The sequence below is a fragment of the Protopterus annectens genome, chromosome 1.part2 (assembly GCF_019279795.1).
Source record: "Protopterus annectens isolate FY-2018-M chromosome 1.part2, PAN1.0, whole genome shotgun sequence".
NCBI lineage: Eukaryota > Metazoa > Chordata > Ceratodontiformes > Protopteridae > Protopterus > Protopterus annectens.
The window spans coordinates 768,448,910-768,457,873 of record NC_056727.1 but is presented as its reverse complement, the minus strand read 5'-3'; positions in this window follow the sequence as shown (position 1 = coordinate 768,457,873).

Genomic DNA, 8,964 nt, shown 5'->3' with positions numbered 1-8,964 from the left:
AGGCAGTTGATGGACTTGTTGAAGTTTGGATGGAGGGAGCTTGAAGGAGTTATCAGTGGTGTTTACATCTAAGCCCAAGAAAGTCAGGACTCATCTGGGTCCCTCTGACTTGTTGTCAGTCATAGATACCCCCCAACTCCCTACAAAGTTGATTGAAAATGGACATCTCTTCCAAAGCACAATCCTGACTCTCTCCCACTATCAAAAAATCATCTGGGTAGTGTACTGATGACTGGCAGAAGGCTCCATTTATGCCAACACCAAAGTAAAGCTGTGCTAAATATTTCAAACATTGCACAAGCCACAGCACACATCATTGGCACTGCAGTGTTAACAAAAACATTCACATTGAACTGAAAACCTAAGGCCAGTCTTCTTGTCTCACAAGGAGAAGATGGAAAGAAGACTGGATATACATCTTACAGAGCCAGGGGTCCGTATAGTCCATGTTGACATCCGCTGCCTGATCCAAAGAAGAGTAGTGTACTTTAGTCAATTTGGTGTCAATAAAATCATTGATTGAATCCCCCACAGGGTGAGATAATTGATGAATCAATCTGAACTCAACTTCCTGTTTCTTGGGAACCAGACCAATAGGAGAAATTTTAAATAAAACCCTTGGAGGGGATGAAAAGGGATAATTATCCTGCTAGCTCATTGCTCTTTCTTTATTAACCTAGCAGCAATGTGCTCATGCCCTTTGATGGATGACAAATTGTTAACTAACTTGGAATCTAACAGTGCTATGGACTGGACTGGAAAGCCTATGGAAAAACCTTTAATAAGGGTGGCAGCTGCCATTTGATCCAGCTAATCTGACAGCAAATAGGATAACTTATCTAGACAAATAGGGGAATAAGCCCAGTGTGGCACATTCTGGTCCCCTCCAAAAGCCCCCCCCCCACTCCGTGTCCAAGAAAAGGTGGCTTGGGATGAAAAGAAGAGTTGTGCCCATTATCAGTCTCTCCACCTGTCCGAGATGTAGACAATTTCCATCTGTCCTTAGGCAACAAGCCCCAACAACTGGAAACAGGATGACCCTTCCCATATCCTGAACACAAGTGGGTATATTTGCAAGCAGGCCAGACACATTTTCCCTGATCAAATGCCCAGCAAAACCTTGTATCATTTGTATTATCAGTCCCTCCCTCAATGCCCATAGGGACCTCCTTGTCCATCATGGCACTGAGCCTTATGTCAGGGTGCCTTGACTCCCACCTGAGGGAAGTATTGAGGGCTTTTAGCTTCCTGAAGCACTGATAATAATTCAACCACCCAACCCCCCCTTTCACATGGTGGACCCCTTATGGCTACAAAGTAAGCTAATAAAGGGAGTGCTTGGGTGGGATCATTCTCAATGATTATGCCCATAAATACCACAAAACCCAGAGACCCGGTATCTCAGTTCTTCACAACTGTCCTGGCTGATGCCTTCTTCCCGATGGCCACTAAGGCTGCCATCAAGTCCTAGTTGGACATGTTATCAGTGTCCAGTATGCACTTTATATCCTCATTATCTACTAGATAAAAGATGTCTATAAACTTCCCTTTTATAATCTTATCTTTGACCTTAGAGGGAACATGTGCTGTGATATGAGAACCAGGTGATTTGGGATATGTAAAGCCAATGGTAGCCATGAAGGACAAGAACTGGGGAATACACTCATCTGATTGGGGTGGGACCTCCATCGCTGAACCCATGGCATCCTTAGACCCCCTATGCAAGGTAAGTAAAGGTAACTGCACCACCTGGTCAACATCAGTACTCAGTACTTGCTCCCACTCCTGGACGCAAAGATGTAGTATCAGCAAAGTTTCTCTCTAAGGCTTAATCAAATAGTCTAATTCTACCCTATTCAAAGAAAGAATTTATAAAACCTTGTAAATAATTATCAGCAGATTGACCCCTACCACTAATATCAAGGCATGTAGCCCTTACAGAGACATTACCTTGTGTTTCTGTAAAATGTCAGATGAGCAGGAAGGGGTGACCTTTGGCCAGCTTCCTTAGTTGGAGCTGATCCCACAGCTGTGCCTTCCTCCGGATTCAGTGAAGTTCTCCTCCTGGAACTCAGGCTTTGTTCAGCCACCCCCACTGCTTCTTAATCAATTACAGGCCTTGTGCTTCCTGCAATAAACACAACCATCTCTCTTTAATGGACTGCACAGAGGCTAAACCTGAAAGGTAGAAAAAATTTGCACAGGGAACAATACCCCCCCCCCCCAAAAAAAGGTGTGTGTGTGGGGGGGTCTGATCAACTAAGAGCCATACAAAGTTCCAGCTGCTGTGAGGTTCTAGAATGCATAGCCCTCAGGATGTTTCCCTGCTTATCCTTCCTTGAAAAATGTCCCTGTGACTAAAACTAGCTGTGCTGCTGTGAGGGTTCTGGAATACAATGACATGTCCTACATAAAAAAACACTCTGCCAAAACCAAGGATACATGCAACCTAATAATCAAATGCTGAGGTAAACATTGTAGACTACTGGTTATCTGAAATGCAATGCCTAAAACTTGTTAAGTATGATATTTGATACTAACATTACAACTTTGTTGTAAAATCATTGTAAATTACCAAAGAACCAAGAATAACCTCAACACCAAGGAATGAAGAAAGAGGTCGGACCCAAAATGGAATTTATTGCGAACACCACGAACATAAAAAACAAACAGCAGCTCAACAGCTCAACAGAGTCGATTAACCTAGGTTTCGTCCTATGTGGACTTCTTCAGAATAAAAACGTTAACCATGAAGTTCACTTAAATAAGGCTAAACATCAACCCCACCCATGTCATTAACCAATCAATTATCTAATCTAACAACAGTAAAAATGAAAATAAGTTAAAAAGACAAACACAATCATATAAAATATATGTATAAATGTGTAAAAATTAAAATATATGTAGTATTAGCAATAGATACTATTTATATATACATATAACTTGAAGCAAAAATGATAAACTACATTCCGTATACAATCAAATATATCAAAAAATTAGCCCAAAATATGTTTGAGCTTGAGAACAGGCTTGATTGTGCAACAACCATTTAGCCCTGGATGACAATGTGCATCCAATCTAAGTTGCCATCTAAGCTCACATAAATCTAAGTGCACCTCTAAAGTTCTACCCTGTGAATCATACCTGATTTGTTGCAGTATACAAAATTTAAAAGAATGGTCTAAACAAGTAGAAATGTGCCTGGCGAATGCATTGGTTAATTTTAGATGTTTTATGTCTAATAAGTGCTCTCTAACCCTTTCTCTAAAATACCGGCAAGTTTTTCCCACATAAAAAGCAGAGCATACTTGACACTTGGCCAAATAGACAACATTCTTGGTATAACAATTAAAGTGTCCTGTGATATAAATACGATGTTGATTAATAGTTAGAATGCTGCCTGATGTCAGTATATGTTCACAAATGGTACACCTCCCACATTTAAAATTGCCAAATACCCTGCTATTACAATGACTTGGGGATAGAGAACATCTTTCAAAAATCTCTTTTAAGGATGTATCCTTCCTATATATAAACTTAGGTGCCGAGGCCATTTTTGCTACTATAATTTTATCCATTTGCAAAATACCTCAATTCTTGTTAACCATACCTGTTATATATTCAGAATTAAAATTGTAAGTTAAAATATAATACAGTGGATGTTCATCTAGTCTTCCTAGATTTCCTAAATTAACAGATGTAATACTAGACTCGTCACTTTTAAGAATGGGAATGTAAAAACCAGTATCCCTTTTATATTTGACCTCCTTGAACAATTCTGAACATAATTCCTTTGAATATCCTCTGTTTAAAAACAAAGTAATCATAAAATTCAATTCTTTTACGAAATTCTCCTCCTCGCTAACCATCCTGGCAGCTCTCACCATTTGGCCCTTTACTATGGCTCTTTTTTGGTGCCTTGGATGCCAGCTACTATATTGGAGGTATGAATTTGAAAATGTGGATTTTCTGTATATGTTAGATTTTATCATTTGTAATGTCTTATCAAAGGTTAATCTGACATCCAAGTATGTGATATTATTCATATCAAAATCATAGGTAAATCGTAGGAACCAAACTGAATTATTAATATATTCTAAAAAAGCATCTAAGACAACTCGCTCACCTTCCCATATAATAAATATGTCGTCAAGGTAACGCGTGTATAATTTAATGTACTGTCTGAATTCACTGGTAAAAACATAATTTTGCTCCCAATATGCCATGATATAATTTGCATAAATTGGGGCACAAGTGGCACCCATAGCTACACCAGTGTGTTGCTTAAATAGGTGCCCTTCAAAAAATATAAAATTATTTTTCAAAATTGCTTCCATAAGTTTGACAAAAACATTAATCTTATCTCGTTCGAAATTACCTGTCACCAGCAATTGTTCCTCTAACCATGTGAGACCAATATCGTGGGGAATAACTGAGAACAAATTACACACATCTATGGTAAGAAAGCTCAATTGACTATTATACTTAAATTTTTTAACCCTTTCCAAAAAATCCCAAGAGTCCTTTGTTATGTATGGGAAAGCATTTAATCCTTGTTTCATATGATGATCTAAAAATTGACTTATGAAACAAGTTTTGCACCTCTTGCCATCTACAATAGGTCTGAATTTAACGTTACCCAACCCTTTATGTATCTTGGGTATTCCAAAAATTCCACAAATTACTGGGTATGGGTTACACATAAATTCATACTCAACTTCATTTAATTCCCCTTGAAACAACATGTCTTCTAACATGAGGTCGAATTTTTTAAAAGCAATATTGATTTCATTAATACTGGTTTCTACGTAATTGTCATTCATAAGCACAGTCATCATAATATTACTGTAATCATTGTTGTCAACTATGACAACCCCATTGCCTTTATCAGGCTTCATTATACGTATATTGCCAACCTTTTTTAAATTATTCAGCAATGTGCACTCAAACTCTGTTAAATTCAGACATTGTTGTCTTATAGTTTTCTTATAGTAATCCCTAATGTCAAGTTCACACACTTTTTCAACAGTAGCTATAACAGGGTTGGGGGAGGATTAAAAATACTTGGTTTTGTCATAGACCCTTGTCTGTTAACCACACTAACCCCATCAAAGAACACTCTCAAATTCATTTTTCATACAAATAATTTTAAATCAATTAAGGCATCAACCAATGTGCCCCTTCTACACGGAACAAAGGTAAAACCCTTGGAAAATAAATTGACATGTTCAGTATTGAAACTATAATTGGAATAATTAAATAGTTTAAAGTCACCGGTAGCATTTTGCCTAATAATAGGGTTACTTATAAACCCATTATGTACCCTTGTGGCGACTTACTTCCTAATTCGTCACCCTCTAGGGACATTCTATTTAGTGTAATATTCTCAGCACCCTCCTGTAAAAACAACGAGCCATCATATATATTTTCATCTTCCCTTTTCTCAATACTGACGGTTCATACATGTTCATTATATGTGTCATTAAATATCACTTCCATCCCATCCTTACTGACCAACACTTCTGAATAATCAATAACACTTACACTGCTGGGAGAAAAACTTTCCACAACACTATAACAGTTGTGTGGTTCTATGCCTTCGCATACAACCACATCACTAGTAACTCCCTTAACAGAATAGGCACTTAAGTTTAATAAATCATCATGTACATTAATAGAATTAGTAGTCACCTCTGTAAGGCTACTATTTAAAGTCAATAAATCTGGCGCATTAATGTATACATTATCAAAATCTTGCGCCATCGCCTTACATGCTTCAGAGGATTTTATATTAAAGTTTGCATCATTCAGATGATTAAAACATTCATTGCTTACGACTGATGTCCTTTGGATGACAAAGTCTTCGGCAATAAAGTTACTAATCTCAGAATTCACACCAAATTCCGTGTAAGCTGATTCATGAACTGAAATAACATCATTCCTCACCTCCTCATTTTCCAACAACCATTCCGGTGATTGCTGGCAGTGTACCTCGCTTTTGGTCGGGCACCCATCCCATGAAAATCTTTTTCCTCGTGGGATACCTCTCTGTTTCGTATCCTTTCAGAACACCTTATGCCTTCTCCTAAAGGGCTCCCACCATCAAACCTCACGTTTTTATCGCCACTACATTTCTCTGACATCATCTCCGCTTCGTCATCGGATGTTTGATTGGTGGAAGACCTATTGCTATGGTTACGTTGGTTACCCTTCGACTGTGGGTAAACAGTGCCCAACTCGTAAATTCTAATATCCCGTTGTATTTTTTGTGTCTTTTTATTGAACATAGAACCACAACTACATTCAACATCATCAATGATGTTGGTATAATTAGTGTAATACTGTTCAAAAAGTAAGTCCTTAGTAATATTGTCGTTGATACGCTCAAGATCATATAAATAAATGTCGATTTTTTTATTATTGAATTTAACCATAATGTCCATAATGGCCAAACCAGTCTTATTAAAAAGCGTGTGTAATTCATTGATCATTTCCGTATCACCATTAATACCATTAGGGTACCTCCACACACGCAAACCTTTTGGTACCAGTCCTAGCTCGATATTCCTAGTCAGATAACTATTTTCTAACTGAGTTCTCCGCAGTTTGAATAACTTAAATTCAAACTGCTTAAGCTGCTCAGTCAAAGACTGGTTAGCCTTGTTGCTCTCTTCAACATTATAGGTTTTTTCTGCATTAAAAATGAAGGTATTATTTTTCCAACAATCACTACTGACCTGTGTTGGTTTCCCTTCAGCTTCAGGGGGTCTCTCATGATTAATTACTTTACTTTGATTGTTCACGCTGTTACCACCATTACTCACAGTCTATGTATTAATATTGGGTGTAGGTTGAGTGAGAGGCACTCCCAAACTGCCGTAGTTGCCAAATTCCTGCAAGTTAAGCCCAGAACCTTGCTTCTCAACTAAGGATTGAATTTGATCGGAATGCTCCCTTAGTTGTTCTTTAATCTGCGCCAATAATTCCATAATGTCTGCCAATAAACCACCGCTCTCCATAACGAACAAACAAATTACCAAAGAACTAAGATGAACCTCAACACCAAGGAATGAAGAAGGATGTCGGACCCAAAATGGAATTTATTGCGAACACCACGAACATAAAAAACAAACAGCAGCTCAACAGCTCAACAGAGTCGATTAACCTAGGTTTCGTCCTATGTGGACTTCTTCAGAATAAAAAAGTTAACCATGAAGTTCACTTAAATAAGGCTAAACATCAACCCCACCCATGTCATTAACCAATCAATTATCTAATCTAACAACAGTAAAAATGAAAATAAGTTAAAAAGACAAACACAATCATATAAAATATATGTATAAATGTGTAAATTTTTAACTTATTTTCATTTTTACTGTTGATAATTGATTGGTTAATGACATGGGTGGGGTTGATGTTTAGCCTTATTTAAGCGAACTTCATGGTTAACATCTTTATTCTGAAGAAGTCCACATAGGACGAAACCTAGGTTAATCGACTCTGTTGAGCTGTTGAGCTGCTGTTTGTTTTTTATGTTTGTGTTGTTCGCAATAAATTCCATTTTGGGTCCGACCTCGTTCTTCATTCCTTGGTGTTGAGGTTCATCTTGGTTCTTTGGTAATTTGTTTGTTCGTTATGGAGAGCGGTGGTTTATCGGCAGACATTATGGAATTATTGGCGCAGATTAAAGAACAATTAAGGGAACATTCCGATCAAATTCAATCCTTAGTTGAGAAGCAAGGTTCTGGGCTTAACTTGCAGGAATTTGGCAACTACGGCAGTTTGGGAGTGCCTCTCACTCAACCTACACCCAATATTAATACACAGATTGTGAGTAATGGTGGTAACAGTGTGAACAATCAAAGTAAAGTAATTAATCATGAGAGACCCTCTGGAGCTGAGGGGAAACCAACACGGGTCAGTAGTGATTGTTGGAAAAATAATACCTTCATTTTTAATGCAGAAAAAACCTATAATGTTGAGAGAGCAATAAGGCTAACCAGTCTTTGACTGAGCAGCTTAAGCAGTTTGAATTTAAGTTATTCAAACTGCAGAGAACTCAGTTAGAAAATAGTTATCTGGCTAGGAATATCGAGCTAGGACTGGTACCAAAAGGTTTGCGTGTGTGGAGATACCCTAATGGTATTAATGGTGATACGGAAATGATCAATGAATTACACACGCTTAATAAGACTGGTTTGGCCATTATGGACATTATGGTTAAATTCAATAATAAAAAAATCGACATTTATTTATCTGATCTTGAGCGTATCAACGACAATATTACTAAAGACTTACTTTTTGAACAGTATTACACTAATTATACCAACATCATTGATGATGTTGAACGTAGTTGTGGTTCTATGTTCAATAAAAAGACACAAAAAATACAACTGGATATTAGAATTTTTAATTGGACACTGTTTACCCACAGTCGAAGGGTAACCAATGTAACCATAGCAATAGGTCTTCCACCAATCAAACATCCGATGACGAAGCGGAGATGACGTCAGAGAAACGTAGTGGCGATAAAAACGTGAGGTTTGATGGTGGAAGCCCTTTAGGAGAAGGGATAAGGTGTTCCGAAAGGGTACGAAACAGAGAGGTATCCCACGAGGAAAAAGATTTTCATGGGATGGGTGCCCAAACAAAAGCAGGGTACACTGCCAGCAATCACCGGAATGGTGGTTGGAAAATGAGGAGGTGAGGAATGATGTTATTTCAGTTCATGAATCAGCTTACACGGAAGTTGGTGTGAATTCTGAGATTAGTAACTTTATTGCCAAAGACTTTGTCATCCAAAGGACATCAGTCGTAAGCAATGAATGTTTTAATCATCTGAATGATGTGAACTTTAATGTAAAATCCTCTGAAGCATGTAAGGCGATGGCACAAGATTTTGATAATGTATACATTAATGCGCCAGATTTATTGACTTTAAATAGTAGCCTTACAGAGGTGACT